The sequence below is a fragment of the Ptiloglossa arizonensis genome, chromosome 5 (assembly GCF_051014685.1).
Source record: "Ptiloglossa arizonensis isolate GNS036 chromosome 5, iyPtiAriz1_principal, whole genome shotgun sequence".
NCBI lineage: Eukaryota > Metazoa > Arthropoda > Insecta > Hymenoptera > Colletidae > Ptiloglossa > Ptiloglossa arizonensis.
The window spans coordinates 27,236,725-27,255,692 of record NC_135052.1 but is presented as its reverse complement, the minus strand read 5'-3'; the positions used below and the strand labels follow the sequence as shown (position 1 = coordinate 27,255,692).

The following is an 18,968-nucleotide window of genomic DNA, read 5'->3' as shown; positions in this document are numbered from 1 at the left end:
GTTCAAATCCAGCATATATACATAACTGTTTAAATATTGTTATATTAGAAGTAGTTTTAAAAAATATTTATTTTATTTAACGTTCCCATAATAAATTAAATAACCCAAAATACGTTCGAGCATCTATTCTCGATTTATTTTTCCAAATTCCGTGGAAACGCGATCCGCTGAATATTCTGTACCGTGTGTCAAATTTTGAAGAACGAGCTGTATCAATTTCTCCAACACCAGAGGGCGTGTAAAACTTGAGTACGTATTAGATCAATCGCGACTGTCAACAACTACAGCGTATTTATAAAGGTACAATGAAAATTGATCGTACACTTAACAGGGACATTACGAGCGACTTAAATAAAAAAAGAAGAAGCAGCTCGTTTCAGGCGGTCCTGCAATTACGTCGATCCGATGTAATTCATCGGACGAGGCGCGACACATATTCCATATTCATTTCACAAATGAAACGTGAAATGTATCATCACCGGGGCAGTAAATCATTTTTCACTCACGCGCTCCTCGGATAATGTGTATCATTGAATGAATGTCGCTAATTGCTCCCAGCGGTGGATAAACACATTTTTTTTCTTTTTTCTTCTTTTTTTCTCTTTCTCCCTCTCTCTCATTTCGAGCTAGCTCGTGCGCCGAGATAAATTAAACGCTCTCGCGGACCCTGGACAAGATAATTAAGTATTACAGTACGGTTACGTGTGTGATAATAATCTCGCCACATGTCGACACTCTCTTCTTGACCGACGTCGTGTAGCCGAAGAATGTAAGGACACGACGAGGGAACACGAGAACGGGGGGAGGGGAGAGGACGGAGAGAGAACACGTCGGATAAGAAAGAATCTGTGGTAAGGACAATCACCCGAGAGAGGTCGGACCGTTCTGTGTCGTGGGGACGACGAAAAACTCTAAACGGATTTCCCCGCAACAAGGCGACGGGGTGGGGAGAGAGGCACAGGAAGCAGAAGGAGGGGAGTAGAGAATTCGGAACAGAAAATCAGCGACGCGTGCATTCTATGGTAAAAACTAGAGATCCCTATTTCGCGTGTATTTAACCTACACGTACTTTCGTACAGATAATTATAAGTATAGTGTTTCGCGTGTGGTATTCCACGTGTATTAACGTACTCGTATTATAATTTGTGTAATTTTTAGAACACGGTTGCTAATGTGCGAAAGGAAAATACGATTACACAACATTTTTAGGTTATAAGTACGAAAATAAATTTCGAAACCATTCCTGTTAACACTATTTATTCCTGATTCTCCGGTCTGGTAGAAAAGATCGTGTGTATATTTTCTGGTAATAAACGACCCATTTTCGAGAACACAATATTCCCAGGAGTCAAAAGATAGCATTCGGGAGTAGCCAATGTTCTTAACGCGATTGAATAGAATTTAGAATTTTCTTGTGAATTTTCGTAATTTATATTCGAGCCCGTCGCTTCGAAATTTGTAAAATCATCTGTGAAATCAGTAATTGCGCGTGTAATTAAATACACGTGTGTTTAAATATACGTGAAATAATACACGGGTAAAAATTAAATTCAATACCACGATCTCTGGTAAAAACGTTGATACCTGGGACTTTTGACTACCTGGCAACCGAATTCTGAGGCGAGTTCGGACCGTGTAATTCGATTACGGATACACAGAGAGAGGGTACACCGTAATTATTACATAAAAATGAATATTTTTCGTTGAAAATAAATACGTTGTCCAGGGTAATTGGAGAAAAACTTACGTTAGTATGCATATCTTATGCACGTGTTATCCAACGTGCGTAAAAGGAATTGTAATGTTCGAATTAGAGATTAGAATTCTCGATTATGTGTATTTTCTGGCAAAGTCGTATATTCTAATCATTTTATATATATGCTAGGTGGTCCAATATTTTGAACTTAAAATATACTACTAAAAATAAATTGAGCATTATTTTTTCTATGAATCTTATAATTCACAGCTTTCGTATATTTTACAGTTAGCGAATTTTGTCGATTTAAATTCACACGAGTGGTATCGTACATTGTGTAACTTTATTGCACAATTACGAAAGTATCTTAATACTTCCTTGTACCAGACGAGAAACTTTATCTTAGCCAAAGATCCATTAAACAACAAATATTGACGTAACTACATTCGGATTCTGCAAACACGCGTACAAACGTGTAACGCTGACACAAAAACTTCTAATCAAGTCGTCCAAAACCATTTAATTCCGAGGATATCGTAATTTTCACTTTGTTCGCACAATAACCACAACTGTGGTATTTTTACAACAGTCATTCGGTTATTACGCGTAATTTATCCCACTTTAAATTAAATTTATTTTAAAAAATCTAATAAACGCTACTTTTACCCGTAATTTATCAACGATATTAACACAGCGATGTATTATATTGATATTAAATTTTTTTTAATATCACATAGGAAAATATTTATTTACAACCACCGTATGCACCACTATTTTCGCTTCACCGCTTAAAATCAACGAAAGAGTAATCCAACAAGTCGGATAGAATTGTCACCGATCTGAATTCCACGTAATTCGTTCCGTGGTGTCCGCGACAGGCTACTGCAAGGAGTGGGGGTACAGAGGGGTCCGCTTTATATTCCCACGACTTTTCATAATTAGTCATTCTGCCTCCCCCCAACGTTAGATGAGTATCTCACTGCCCGCTAATTGTTTGACACCGAATCAACATCCTAACCTCGACGTTTACATTTCAAATCGTCTTAAGGGGGAGGGGGAGGGGGGCGATGGTAGGGGACGTGCACGTTTCGGGGCGCAGATAACGAGGTGTCTAGTAACGCCGGTAGCTGGTCGCTAATAATTCGCTTACCCGCGCGCTAACGATTTCTCACGTTTAATTAACGAGGGATTGTGCCCCACAGCGAAAGAGAGAGACAGAGAGGAGAGGGGAGGATCACGAGCGAGGTTCAACGCTTTTAATTAGAAGAAGAAAAAAAAACACACGTAAAAGAGGAAAAATTGCGTTCGAACGGGAGGAAGGGAGCGATAAGCGAGGATCTGGCATTTCCTGCTGAATGTCTTGCCCAGCTTACAGCTGTTGCGCGCCGTCCAGAAGCTCAGGTTGGATCGTGAACCCGTTCAGGAACAGGGGGGGACCGGTTTAAGCGGTTTACGTCGGGGGTACTTTCTCCGTGACAATAACAATGCACTCTGTGCCCCGATGATGCACGAAACGGACGGGTAAATAACAAGAATGACTCGAATATTTGTCTCTTCCTTCTTTTCTCTTCTTTCCGTCGGGTTACGAACGGCGAGATTCCGTGTAACGAATTACGAGCGCAGCGACGCGACGTGGGAGCTCGAGAAAGGCGAAACGTGTATTATCATGGCGGCGCGGTCGTGCGTAATTCGAAGTTAAAGTGGAATAACACGCCGCTCGATGTATCTGGGGCAGCAACGACTCGAACGGGGCGACTGAAATTTTCAGGGCGTTGCAAATTATGAATTTTAAGTTACGGTATATTTGTAACGTGAAAATATTGAACGGTGGTATTATATTTTTACACCGTGTGCATAGTAACTTATAATATGTAGATTTATAAAGCGCGTAAATATTGAACTATAATATATTTGTATAATGTGTACGAATATTGAATTATATTATATTATATATTTATGGAATGTATAAATATTGAATTGTTTATAGAATACTTGTGTACCGGGTAAACGGTAAATTATACTATGTATATTTATAAAGTGTGCAATTACTAAGCTATAATATATTTATATATGTGTAAATATTCCATGAAGAATATAATGCTGTTTAATGTTATTCTTGCGCGACGAACGACAATGACCTTGAGAATTACGAGTGGGAGAAACATTGAGAAGAAAATTCTATGTGCACGATATTGAAATCTTTAGTTCAAAATATTGTTCAGAAAATATTTATCAAGTCGCTATGTATACTTAGTCATTTCTGGTACATATTTGTGTTTACATAGTGAAACATTTATAACAACATTTTAATATTTACAGCATGCATTACACAAAATAATGTATAGCTAGTTATAATGGATTTTTTAAAAGCTCTTTGCATTACTAATCAAGTCAGTCGTTTAATAATAAATAAATAAAAAAAAGTCACAAGATCAAACGACCGGTAATTACCACTTATTTTACATTAAACGAGTGAAGAACACATGGAAAAATTTAATACGTTATGATTTTAATAGAACATTCAAATATTCGTAATAATGAAATTATTTTGCGCGCGAAAGATTTCAAGCTTCGCTTGTTAAGTTGACTTCAGTTTTGGAATCAGAACGAAGCATAACACAATACACAGCTATTGCGAAACATTCGGTAACAATAAACAGAGTAAATGCATATTTATCACACAACATAATATAATACGTGCACCTTACAAATTAGCAGTGTACTGTTTAAATAAATTTTCCAATAATTTTAATGGTTAAGATTTCTCTCAGTATTAGTATTATATATCAGTATTAGTTTCCACCAGTCATATATTTATTTTCACTCGTTTCACAAAAATTCAGAATAGTTCTGCTGCGTATATTATTTCGCTATGTGTATCATTTTCGAGAATTAAAATAAATTGCTGGAAACGTTTGGTAAGAAAATGCTTGGGAGGACATTACTATTTAGTAATTACTGATTCATGGTATACAAAGCAATAATAAGCGACTGTGACATTTGTTCGGCGTGGCAGGTAGGGTGGAAGAATTTTTCTGGAAAGAGGAGACACAAAACTACGGCGCCATTCCCAAGACACTACTGCATTGTATACATTCGTCGTGAAATGACCGACGGCACGGCTTCGAGTCTTTGCCTGTGTTCCTTTATGCGATAACAATACGGTTAATAGCACTGAAAAACAGATTTAGATAGTTGGTAGTCGAACAACACCGAGTTTGCACGACGACGAGGACGCGATAACCTGACATATTGTTTTTATGATTTGTGTGATTCACTGTTCAGTTCAGTGTTTTCCAAAGTAGAGGGCGTCTCGCAATCCAAACAGACGAGAACGAAACGTAGAGAAACGTGAATAGGTTAAATATTTCTAATTATTGATACATTGATCTCGGAGTTAAACAGCTCCGAGCGTGTGTATTTCGTGCATCATTTTAACCTTTTCAAGGACGAATTGTTTTGTACACAATGAACTAAAATTTTAGCTGATATCGGCTCGTGATATTTATCTTTGCGACAATATGATTCTCGTTTAGTTATGAACTCACTATCGTAGCGATGTGTGCAAACACAATATTTAAAGTAACTAACGAAGTAAACGTCATTGGACACGAGTGTCCAATATCCTCAAAGAGGTTATACTTATACATCACTCGATTTGGATTAACATATGCTCTTTTTATAATTTTTAGTCGAAGTAAATAATACAATAAATTACGTTAATTGGAATTCTGTAATATTTCGTTTCGTATCGCATTTAATTTGGCCAGATGCTCTGTTGGAATAATCTTTTATATTTGATCAACAAGAATCGGTAAAACCGATTGAACGCATTGAAACAAATGCGAGACAAATTTTTTCCGTGCGAATTTCAATCGTAAAATCTTTTTTATTCCCTTAAGGTGTCTTTGAACAAAGATAAGGTGCATAATAGTCTCGTTTTGAACACAGAATGCTGAATGCAGTCTATACTGAATGCAACCAATTTTGAAAGGTGAATTTCGTCGCTATTGTTTCTCAGCAATCGATAACAGGTTTGGAATTGTATTAATATCGTTTATTTGGTTGTGTACCTCGCGAATGTTTACCTGTAATTTAATTAACATCGCAACAGGCGCAGTACAAAATGTTAACAGAATGTAACGTTCTGTACGCCATTATTTTTGTGATTTGATATTCCATGTTTGCTAATGGCAGCAGCTACGGCGAAACGGTCATTTTTAATTTAAAAATATACAATTAAATTCAAGAGACTCGTGTTCGTTCCAACGGTTAGGTACTCAATAATTATTAAGGATTAGAAAGATTATGTACATTTAATTGGCGAACTAATATATTTAAATGAGTTCACTTCACTGTTCACCGTTTTCAAGATTTGTATATTTTATATCTTTTCATTTGTAGCAGCATATAATTAAATTTAAATTGTCTCATAAATGATTATCCGATAATTCATTAATTTTTCGAATATGATTGATTATTCAATCTTTGAGACGAATAATAAATTTTGAGTAAATAATTAAAGTGATTTGAACTTAAAGTACAATTTGATATTAGTTACAACTTACTTCACGATGTTGACAACTTTTGGTTTCGGATTCAACGATCGTTAATATAATATAATTCAAACTGCAACGATTGAAAATCTTTGTTCATTTACACATCTCATAAATATTTATTAATAATTGATTTAACTTTTAAAAACCTGTAATGCAGAATACTGACAAGCTGTGAAATTTTATGTCATTAATTTTGTAATTTGCCGTTCGATTTTTGGAAATGAAAGTAACTTTGAAAAAGAAATTTCCGTTATTTAAAAATAAATTACAGTAAATTATACTTTTACTTTAAAGCTTTGAAAATCTTTTCTGGATTTTCAACAATTGGCAATATAATTAAATTGCATTAAACGTTCGAACAACCACGGGGCAAAATATTAACAAAACATAACATTTTACGTTATTACTTTTCTAACTTGCTGTTTAATTTTGGTCAGCTCGAATTCTTTAAAATAAATGGAGAAATAAAAAGTTAATTATACCTCTATATGGAAATTTTGCAAATTTTATTTATAGATTTTACGAATTGTTTACCAAATATTCAATAGCTTTTCGCACAGCAGGAATGGAGAATATTAACGAAACACGACATTCTATTGCCTTTGTTATTCACACGTGACTTATTATTCAATGCTTGAACAAAGTTGAGGAAATATTTTTTCTATTTGGAAAACATGACCAAATGGAATTTAATTACGCTTCCATTTCGTGTCGACGTTTATAATATACACTCCCTTTATCTACTAATATAAATTTACTTCATTATTTATGCATTCACAAATTAAAGTACACAAAGTTATCGTTAAATTCTCTTTATTCGTACGTAGATTCCACGAATGTTTGCCAGCTAATTTAACAACATTCCGGCCTCGAAGTATTTAAAAATAAGACACTAATAAAACCACGCGTCACTTTGTCCCATTGTCTCTGCAATTGAGACAACATTCAATGTTTAATATCGTTTTAAAAATACGACATTGTACCGTTACCGATTCAGCAAGTTCCATTCATTTACCTTTGATAATAATTTTCTCGTTTTTCAGTTTCCCACCAATTTTTATTCGCGTACGAAAATATTTTCAATTTGTTACATTAGAAACATTAAATATCGGAGTACAGAGTGCCATCGAAATGCCACGGATTCGATAAATAACATTTTATTTATTGCCCCAACCATTAAAAAATTCAACACGTGTTATAATATATTTAAAGCAGAAATTCACATTTATTATTCAACTGTTATTTTCGATTTACCCAAAACAACGAATACTCGATTCGTGGATATTAAATTGGATTATATACGAATTAATTATAATTATATATTTTTATTTATGCTTGTCTTTTGTCGATAATATTGAACGGTGAACGAAATTATAAAAAAAAAAAAAAAAAAAACAGACTGTACTGATGCATATTAAATATTCCTTGAAATATGTACATACCTCGATTTTGCAAACACAGAAAGAAACTAGACCCAAGTTGTAGCAACTGAATAATTAATTTAAAATTGCTCGACTAAAGTTCTTGGACATTACTTCCTGTATGTATCTCCACCTCTAGATATAATCGCGATCGGGATCCGCACGTTAATAATTATCGTCAAGCATATCCGTGTTTATCTTACAAATTAATGACTATCTATCGAATCTAAACTGGTTAAACACACAGCAAGCTCTTACTTTTAATCTTATCGATCGACAAAGTTAATTTTCCCTCTTACGTTTTATACTCAACGTTGTAATCTTTTAATTTCACTCGTCAGAATTTTATAAAACCGAACAACTTGTCAGACACGTAACAATTTTTACAAACGTTATCGTTAACACAATACCTCGACACTTGATTTAATTTAATAAAAACATTACAAACGAGATACACAACTTGCGGCGGAAAATAAAATATCTTACACGAATACTTTCTAACTACACGAAACAAGGGGTCAATGTTCTTCTACATCTATATTATAATACAAACTTCATATTATATATACGTATAAATATATATATATATATATATATATATATATATATATATATATATATATATAATATATGTATATGTATATATGTGTATAAAATTTAACGTTCTATAGGATCCTCTCATCCCTTAATATTTCATTTAAATTTTAAATTCGATCGATACAAAAGAAGTAATTTATATAATTATAATATTATATAATATATTTTAAACTTCTGTATAATGTTATAAATATCTAACAATGTGAAAATCTCTTTACCGTCTAGTTTAAAAATGAGAACCTAATATATGGTAAAAAAATGTTAATGGAATTGTATAATGAAAAAGAATTTTTTTGTTAAAAAATTTACCTTTGATAAAGAAAATTGTCCGTAAATAATTATCGAGGATTACAATAAATATTTCCTTCGTGTAAAAAATTGAAAGAGGTGCATTAATATCTTTTTTTTTCGTTATGTGAACAAATAACTTTTTATAACAATTTGTTCCAAGTTTAGTCAGCGAGAGTTGGCACTATAAGGAAATTAAATATGTACGAGTGACAAGGGAAAAAAACCTGTTTTAATAAATAATTAAACGCTATCGTCTAAGAATCAAAATGAATTTATTAATAATGTTAAGTGGGACAATGATTATTAATGCAGAGGATATTATTCTCAGAGAAGATTTACCACGAAAATATTAATTTCTGAAGTACCATTCTGAACTTCTGTATAATGTTATAAATATCTAACAATGTGAGAATCTCTTTTACGTTTGATTTAAAAATGAGAAACTAGTATATGTTAAAAAAATGTTAATGGTATTATATAAGGTAAAATAATTTGTATGTGAACAAATAAAATTATCTGTAAACAATTATCGAGGATTACAATAAAGTGGTCGATAAGAATATAAGCTTATATAAATTATTTCAGCGTTTGTAAGATATTTTAACAAATAACGTTATTTGAAAATTGCTAAGACAGACGACAATGGTGTAATAGAAATTTTAACGGAAAATTTAAAAAGAAGCAAGTACTCTCTATAATTTGATCGTGAATTCTTGTAGTTTTGTAAAAATTAATTTTTTAATCGAATTAAAAATAATTTAATTAGTGTGGCAATATCATGTCATTTGCATTTTATTTGATATACTGTGATTACGTTTTCTCAAACGTATAGATTTTATCTTTAGGAAATAAAATTCATTTTTTGAAGTTTGTTAATGTGTAGTTGAAATATTCAAGGGGTTCAGGAAGAAAAAGATTAAGTTTAATCTGAACCGGACGAGAAAAATATATTTTTATCTATTTTCAGGTGTTAGAATTGTTATCAATGATTTATTTATAATATCATAATTTATGAATATATATTATATATATATATATATATATATAATAATTTCTTAATATTGATTAAAACTGTATTATTTTCGCCTTTTTCTTCAATTATCAGTTGAACAAAAACGCTTAACATTTACAATTTAAAATAACTTTTTAACGTTTGACAGATTATTATTGCATTATTTAAGAAATTAATATGCAATATGTATACTAGATGTATATATCTCTTTCTCGAAGACGTACGAAACTCGATAAGGTTGAGATGTCAACTTTTTGTAGGTTACAAGAGCACATTTTTTTATAAGTAATAATTATACTTATCTATCCCTCAATGTCTCAGTCATTTGCTGGCTCTCTTCAAGAAACACGAATTACAATTATAATTCAATCATACAATATATTGCAGGTTATATTTATATACGTATAATTTCTTTTCAATCACTTAATTTTTCTAATTGATTTTTTCAACTTATTTTGTATTGCATGAATATATATATATATATATATATATATATATATATATATTAAAAATAATTGATTCAATAATTATATTCAATATATCAATATATATCAAAATATGAAAAATTAATTAGAAAATTTAATATATATATATATATATATATATATATATATATATATATATAATATTAAAATACATATTGTATGCATATACATATGTATTACACTTGAGATTTAGTGTCGATTTATCTAACTACCGCGTTATTGGAGGGCCTCCATTGTATACACTTCCACTTGTGTGTAACAAAGACGTTTAATAACGATAATAATAAGTATAAAGAAACTCAAGGTTTCATTAATAAACCGAGTACATATTACAAAATAGATTGTATCTTCGAAAACAACGCTCTTTGAGGATTTTAAAAATAAAATACACTCGAAATCGCGATAAGACAATGAAATGGAAGATTTCGTACCTGTGTAACAATTGAGTAATTTTTCGAACAGGTGTGCCGTGTTCCAGGCGAGCGCACGATGTTGCGTCTCTAGTAATAGAAGCATATAACTCGAGGACGTTTGCTAACCGAGAGGGAAAGAGAGAGAAATCGAATCCGTGGTCGTTTAAAAAATAATCTACATCGCAAATTGACTGTTATTGGTTAAGCCTGGAACTATTCGAATATTGCGAATAAACATTGAATATTTTAACAATCCACTATTGCGAATAAACATTGAATATTTTACTATTCAAATATTGTTGTTACAGCACTAATATTCAAATCGGCAAGTATTCTAATATTATTATTCAAATTGGGAACTATTTCAATATTATTGATCAAATGAAAAAGTATTCCAATGTTATTATGCAAGTCGGGAAATATACCGATATAATTATTTAAATTGAAAACTGTTCGTAAATCAGCACTATTTAATCAACACCTAATACCGGTGATGTATTTAAGTATTACATCATGTTACCAGCTGATTCGGGTCACGCGACAGATGAACCATTGCTTCTGAGAGAAATCGATGATTCTTAGAAGACGATGAATAATCTGCATATATTGAGTGCCTAAAAATAAGTGCCGTTATAAATAACACTCAAACCTCCGATTTTACGCGATAAAGGTAGTGGAACAATTTTTTTCATTTCTCGCGTAGAATTTGATAAAGAATCTGCTGATAATGTGTTTCACTTCTGATCTTCCGAGACCTTGAACCTTTTTGTGCCGTATATCTCGAGAATTCACTATTTTGTATCAACAAAACCTCACGAAAAGCGTATAGAGTTTCCAATTCAAGAAATTAAGTAAAATAACTTTCATAAAATAGAAACAAAGATATAATTTTTTATTTATCAAATTTTATCTAGAAAATCGGAAAGATTGGCTCTTTATCTTTGTTCAGTAAAATTAGTAATTTTGAAGTGTTTGTAACGACACTTATCTTTGCTCGTTCTATATATAAATGCATAAATACACTTGTATATAAACATACACAGGTATAACAGATTGTAGCAGAGAAGTATAAATACATATTTAATATCTTAAATGAAAATAAAGTTAAAAGAAAAAAAAAAAAAAAAACACGAAAAATAGCAAACTTAATTTACAGTCCACATTCTACTATTCGAATGTCACTACTATCCAGACACGTGATCACCTCTCCGAAAATATACGTATTACCCAACGAACCTGATTTACAGTCCGCGTTCCACTACTCGAACGCTACTGATACCCGGACACTTGACCACTGCACTAAAAATTGAATAGCATTCGAACAGTCGAGGTTTCGAGTAATAATCGACTCACCGAAGCGCTCGAATGCTCGGGTACACAGAAATTCGACGAGTCCCGAGCGCGGTGTCGGTTCGCGCAGCAAAAAAAAAAAAAAAAAAAAAAAAACGAAGTAAAAAACGCCGCCACAGTTTGTTTCCAATTTGCAAGGAAAGAAACCGTTCGCGATAGGGAGCAGCCAGCTGACACTCGGCGATATCGGGTTTATCTATCGGCACGAAAATTATTGCTCGTTAACGAAGACGAGCGTGTCAGTCGGCCTCGTATCGCTACCGGTACGGTAAAAATACCGATCGGCGGTCGCCGCCGCGATAAATCATGATAAAAGGTGCTTCGAGAAAGAGCTTTCGTTCCGTCGTAGTCGCGAGAGCAAGCGAGCGCTCGCACGCATGCATTTTTTGCCGAGCTCGCTCCGCACGGAGGAATGGAGGGGAGAAGCAAAGGGAGAGGGAGCGGACGAGCGGTAGACAGAAAGAGAGAAGAGAGAAAGAGGGAAAGAGAGATAATAAATTCGATTTATGCTCGCTTCGATGTACGCCCGATAAGGTTTCCACCGTAATTAAAGCAGCCCGTTGCGAAATAATCTCCGCCACTGTTTACCGTTTTCCGCGTTTGCTCTTTAACTTGGTCCCGGCTTGCACGGAAATTCGCACGTCGACGAAAAACCGTCGATAGAGATATTAAAAAGTGCATCCGCGTTCGAAACAATCGGGGAGAATCGAGTCGTTTCGGGGCGCGAAAATTGCCGGATTTCGTACTCCGCTCCGACCAATATCGAGATAAAAATAAAATCAAATTGTCAACGATAATAGAAATATTCTTTTTCTATATTTGTAAAGTCGAGCTTTCTTTATCGCACGAAGAAACGACTGTTGGGTTTTTTAATATAATTTTCTCGATCTTTTTTTCCTTGTTGTATATACATATATATATTATTTATTTTTATTATTATATTTATATTAATTTATATTTATACTTTATTATTATATTAATATTATATTTATTTATTTTAATTATTATTTTTTGTCCATCTTGTTGTATGTTTATTTTTTATTTCAATGTTTATCATTCTTTCGCTTTGGAACAAATTTAATTTATTATTATGGAAGTAAGGAAAAAATTCGAATAACGCAGATACTGAAGGTATGTTTAAATTACATCTTGTCGTTGGTCGATTATCGGGTTACGCATGTGGGTGAACCGCTGCGGTGAATAAAATCGATTATTCTTGGAAGATGATCGATAATCCGTCTATGGTAGGAAACAGTATCGCGTATGGTGGTTTATCGAAATATAAATATTGTATAATATTTTGAAGCGAAAATTGGAAGAAAAAAAAAAAGATCGAAAAAGAACGATGAATTTAAACAACTTAATTTGTTTACATTACACTACTCGAATACTATGAATATTCAATACTCGAATGTTCGAATCACGTTTGTGAAATATTTTTGTTGAAAAATTTGACACGTTATACACATTATAAATAAAACGGTCAAACTTGAACATTTATAATTTAACGATTAAATTGGAAATTTTAAATTGTCTTATTATATAATGTATATTGTGTCAATTCGTTGTAAGTGATCACTATGATTTATAGACGAGAGTGTACATAAATTATTAACGTAAAAATGAGGTACACAATCGATAAACCGTTAATATTAATTAGTCGGAATATGATAAAATAATAAAATGTAAGGTATAAAATTACATTGTTAATTCGTAAAATATTCACTATATCGACGAGGAAATTTATATCTACATGTATATTCTCGTTATGATGGATAATAAGAACTCTAATTTACATTTATGATACAGCGAAACCTCCAACGAGGAGTAACAGGATTTGTGAAATCTTACAATTACACCTACAAACAATTTATGTATTGTATAATGGTTTATCACTTTATCATTTTCCGACTAATTAATATTAACGATTCATTAACCGTAACCGTTCATTCTTATTACTTTAATTTATGTACATTCGATTCTTGTACTAAATTGTATTAGTATATTTTAAGTACGAACGCAATTTTTCTTACACCATTTTTGTTTATCGAAAATAAAACATACTTGTACGAATTATATTTTTGGTAACATTTATCGATACTTGAACTTTCGAAATTAATTAATTACAAAGTGTACGATATCTCGCTTACCGTCGATTTTAAAACAAAAACGCAAGTAACAAAAATTGTTATAAATTAAATTCGCAAACTTTTTTATCCTGTACAAAATTTCCATAGAATCGATAGTAATCGAGATACCGATCCTTTAATACCCTACGGACGAGTCGGTTCGAATGAAATTCTGATTTTAACAATTTTGCAAATTTTGCAATTTTGCAATTTTGCAAGGTACGCGTAACATAATTCCCCGTTTGGTTTGCATAAAAAATTAAACGCAGATACTCGACAATTTCAAAGATACGAGTAAATTCACCACATCTCGAATCTCGCGATACGTAAACATCGAATATAAAATCGAGTTATTTAATTATAAACGAAAAAAATTCCCGTGTTAAAAATACTAAAAAAGAAAAATGATTCATCTTTCGTATTATTCGCAACGACGAAACCGATCTTCGTATTGTGTGGCACGAACAATCGCGTCTTACTATTTACAATAATTAATCGACTTTAATTATTTACAATTTAATATTTATGCTTAATATTTTTACACGTGGTGTTGGTGATCCGTCCATCATTAGCGAAGACAGGCTGGATCGTTGTTGCATCGCGATACACTTCACGGTGTGTAATTTTCTTTCGTTCGCGACGTTTCGCTCAACCGAATCGTTCGGAAACGTGATCTGCTAATTGTTCAGCGCAGCGTGCGTATCCAACGCAAATCGGAACGAGACGGGAATCGCACGGCTCACGGTATCGCGTATTAAACCGCAACGTGCGGTCTCGTGTTACCTCCTGAAGGTCTTGTATCGTTATAATGCAAATTTATGTCGATACCGAGCGTAAAAATGCCACGGCCTCGCGAAAGTTCTACGATGTCATTATCTTCGAACTCCTAAGCGACTTTATCACTTCGAAGCGCGAACTTGCTCTAACTTCTGTTCGGTCGATCGAGTCGGACCGCGATCCTCGTTCACGTCTCCCGTCGCGAGACGTTTCGTTAAGGGGATATTCCGGTTTGGAATTTCGAAAAAAAATCGATTTTTTTTTCTTTACATTTCCTTCGAACACACATCGCCAGAAATGTACGCTCGGGAGGATTTCCAGGAAATCGCGAAATTAACGAAGTTACGGGAGTTCAAATAGAGCGGCGCGCGCCTCGTGGCGTGCGTAACGAAAACTTTGAACGCGTTTTTCTCGAATTCGCGTTTTTTCTACCGGAACGACGCGATATCTCGGGATCTGATGGGCGGATTGATTTCAAATTTCGAGGGAATCTTCGGCAAACGTGTCTTTATCGGTTGAGTATAAGTATTTTGAAAAATATTGATTTTTACTATTTTTTTTTAAATACGCAACAGATGAAAGAGAGTCGAAACATTGGAACTGTATCTTTCGAGCGCGATTATTTTATTTATCAAGATTTTCACTTTTCCCTGTTTTACGATATAACTACACACTTTCTAAAGAAGACACTTTTTTTCTTTTTTTTTCAGACCGGCAGAACGACTGCAATCGTGTCAGCCATGGGAACACTTTTTCTTAAAAGGACTTTTTTCAACGGTCATAGGTCGTACAGTTCTCGTTATTTTTGCTCGAAAAAAATACAGTGTGTACTCGAAACATTGGTAAATTTGTGTGCGGAATATCAATGCAAAACAATCGAAGAAACTGTATATTTACACCGGAATAGCCCCTTAGAGGACTAAGTACCGTTACGAGTTGAAAAAAAACATTGATTTTAATTTTGATCCGTTCGTATAATCGTGTATAGTGGGAAGAACATTCTGTGAAAGTTTAATCAGAAAATTCCAAAAATCGACCAAGTTCTAATTAAAATAATAAGATTGTGCACAGCTGGCAATAATTTAAGGCTGCACCCTCCACGGTTTCCGTGTTCCATCCTAGAGTGATAAAAGTAAACTTTCTTTTAGCAAACCTTTAAAAATAACGTAACAAAGGGCCCCATTGAAAAAAAAAATCGTGTTAACGAGAAGAACGTGCTAAACTTTCAACGTGTTTTTTTGAAGATCGTCAAGCACGATAACTCTATCAATGTTCAATATTACTCCGGAAATTTGTTGCACGTATAGCTGATAAGATTATCTTCGACCCATTAAGCCCCTTTTTAAATTTTTCAATTGTTCAGCTTTTGTATTTGCTAATAAAAGAAGCAAATTCTTGCGTAAAATGTCACCTTTCTCTTCAAAGTAGCGTAATTTTAAAAACTTTCGAAATTAATATAACTTTAAAAATAGTAATTTTCTTAACGTTTAAAAACTTTTGAATTCGCTCGCTCGGGTCACAGTTAACGCGAACAAATTTTTTTTAATTATAATCATTTTCACGTCAGATCACTATAGGAATTTCAATTTGACTAAATTTAATTTCTTGACCGTGTTCGCGTACGTACAATTTAGATATTTTTCTTTTTTAAATAATCTGGATGTATCTGCTTTTTAATAAAAAAAAAAAAAAAAAAAATCAGTCCATCGAGTGGTTCTTTTAAATAAATTTTTGAAAAATATCCTTCTTATCACGGTGATTAAAGGTATGTGTCTCCTTAAAAAGTTAGGAAATCTTTGTTAAATTTTTCTAAACAATAGCATGGGATTCAATTGGAATATTAATGTAAAACAAGAGTGTGCCGTCGCTGAACCGAATGTTTTGTTTGTTATAATGCGAGTAATATAAAAATATTGCTAAAACGATGCTTCCTTGATGTTTTCAAGGATGTATATCGGAATAATTTAAAATTCATTTGATTAAAATTCATTGAATTTTGTAATGTCTAAAATAATTAACGAATTTCATATACAGGTTTACTTTTTATAATATAAAAGCAATACAGAATATTATGATAGTGCTGCTTTAATTCCCTTGAATATAAATAATTATAGTTTACTGTTACATAATGTTCAGAATAATTAGAGAACTCCATAAATTAAGAATGTAAACAAATATCAGCTGTGTAAAATGTACTCAATACAGAATGTTTATTTTGTGCAGTATGAGAGACAATAAAATTATTAAGAAAGTGTTTCTTTGATCATTTTAAGGATATATGAGAAGATTTGAGAATTCAACTTAAGTTTGTTGCTAGATTGTTTAGTGCTCCAAATAATTAGAGAGCCTTGAAGAATGTAGACAAGTATAAAATTCTATGGAAATAGAATGTTCTCAATGTTTAACTCAAAATATGATAATTAATGAATTTCATAAATCAATATTGAATTTTATACATTTTATACTATGCAAATATATGAATGGTACTATTTTAGTTTTACTGATCAGATAGCAAGCCTTAGGTGTTTATATAATTAAAATTTCTTGCTAAATCATGCACTGCTCAGAATAACCAAAGACACTTGTAAGTCAAGAATGTAGGCAAGTATCAGCTGCGTAAGAAATCCTGCATAGTGAATATGAAATATTTAATTTACATAATCAAGTACAAGAACCATTCAGAATGTTAAGAAGGTGCTCTTTTGATTCTTTCGTATGTGTATTACAATGCACGGGACTTTGATCAATAAAGATTTGTTGGTAAATTAAATCATTCTTGAAATAACTAAAATATCTTCCAGGTATAATATCCGATACATGTATGAAATTCTGAATAATGTGGAAGGAATGAAACGGATACTGTATACACAATCAATAATTTAGTTTCTGTGGAATATTTAATCTATGCAGCGCGAGTAGCATTAATTAAAATATTATTCATCCCATTCCAGAATATGTATCTAATTGTTTCAATCTGTGCACCGTAACAGCTCCAAGGATTAATTTAATTGCTCAAAATAATTTGAGGGTTTACTATTCAAAGACTCTAAAAAAGAGTCACTTTATTATTAACCATAGTGTGTTAAGGTCATTTTAATATTATTGAGTGCGTATCAAAATCCACACAAGTTCGACCAACAAGGACTTATTGCTAGATCAGATTACCGTAGAGTAATTAAATTTTGTATTCCAATATTGCTCTAAAATATGAGATTCTTTAAAATAAATTCAAATACGATAAATTAAATAAACACTGTAAATTTAATATTTTCATTTCCATTGGATGTTTGTCTTGTGCAAGTACGATTGTCATTCAAAATATCTAATTGGAGTGTGGGGACTTGTTTAGGTGTTTTCAGCACATACCAGTGGTCGTGCATGTGTAATCGAGATACACTTGTTGCCAAATAATGCAACGCTCAAAATAATTAGGGGATTTCATGGCTGAAAAAGCGACTACACACCGGACGCAAGGAAAATACACATTTGTATTTATTTTTTGTGGCACGAGTTGCTTCAAAACATTGCTTATCTCCTATCGGGTTGAGCGCTTGTTTTATTATTTTAATAGCCACGCGCGTAGCACGGGTCGAATAAAATTTTTTTATCAGAAAATGCCTTCAGAATATTTCCCATCCGCGTAACTGGAATAATTCCTTACAACGCGCCCGTTTTTCACGTACAATCTCCCCACCCCCTGGCAATCAAGCATCGTAACGCGGGGTTAAAAAGTTAATAAATTAATCTCGTCGAATCAACGCAGTAGAAGTTAAACGCTGAACCCTTTAATCGCACGAGCTGGCAATTTACTCTAATTGGTTTTTATTACTCCCTTCGAGCAATATTTCTGACTCGCTGAGCAACGAGTGCACTTAGCAAGGATAATGAAATTTTACAAATTTTTCGACTGTCCCAAACGATATTGCGATAAACATTTCACCCGTTGGGAAATAATTTATCGCGCGCGTTTCGACTATACGCGGGGTATATGGTGAAAAGAACGGTCCCGTAAACGGTATAAAATTGTGGTGAATGGAAGCCATAAAACCGAGCGAAAAACGCGCAAACGAACGAGCTACGAACCGCTCCTAGCGCCCCGCTGAAACCTTCGTTTTCTGTAAATAAAAATCTGTTCGCGATTATCTCGAAAACGAGAAAATCTCCGGGGACCGAGGACCGTAAACGTTCAACCACGTTAATACGTCCGTCGTTTCTCGCAACAGCGTATAAAAACTGTT

At 33.0% G+C, this 18,968-nt stretch overlaps 1 protein-coding gene across 4 annotated transcripts in view; it reads right to left on the bottom strand.

The window, feature by feature from the left end:
• Nucleotides 1-18,968, bottom strand: part of Tay (tay bridge kinase) — a 43,721-nt gene that overhangs the window by 22,031 nt on the left and 2,722 nt on the right. The window lies entirely within an intron of this gene.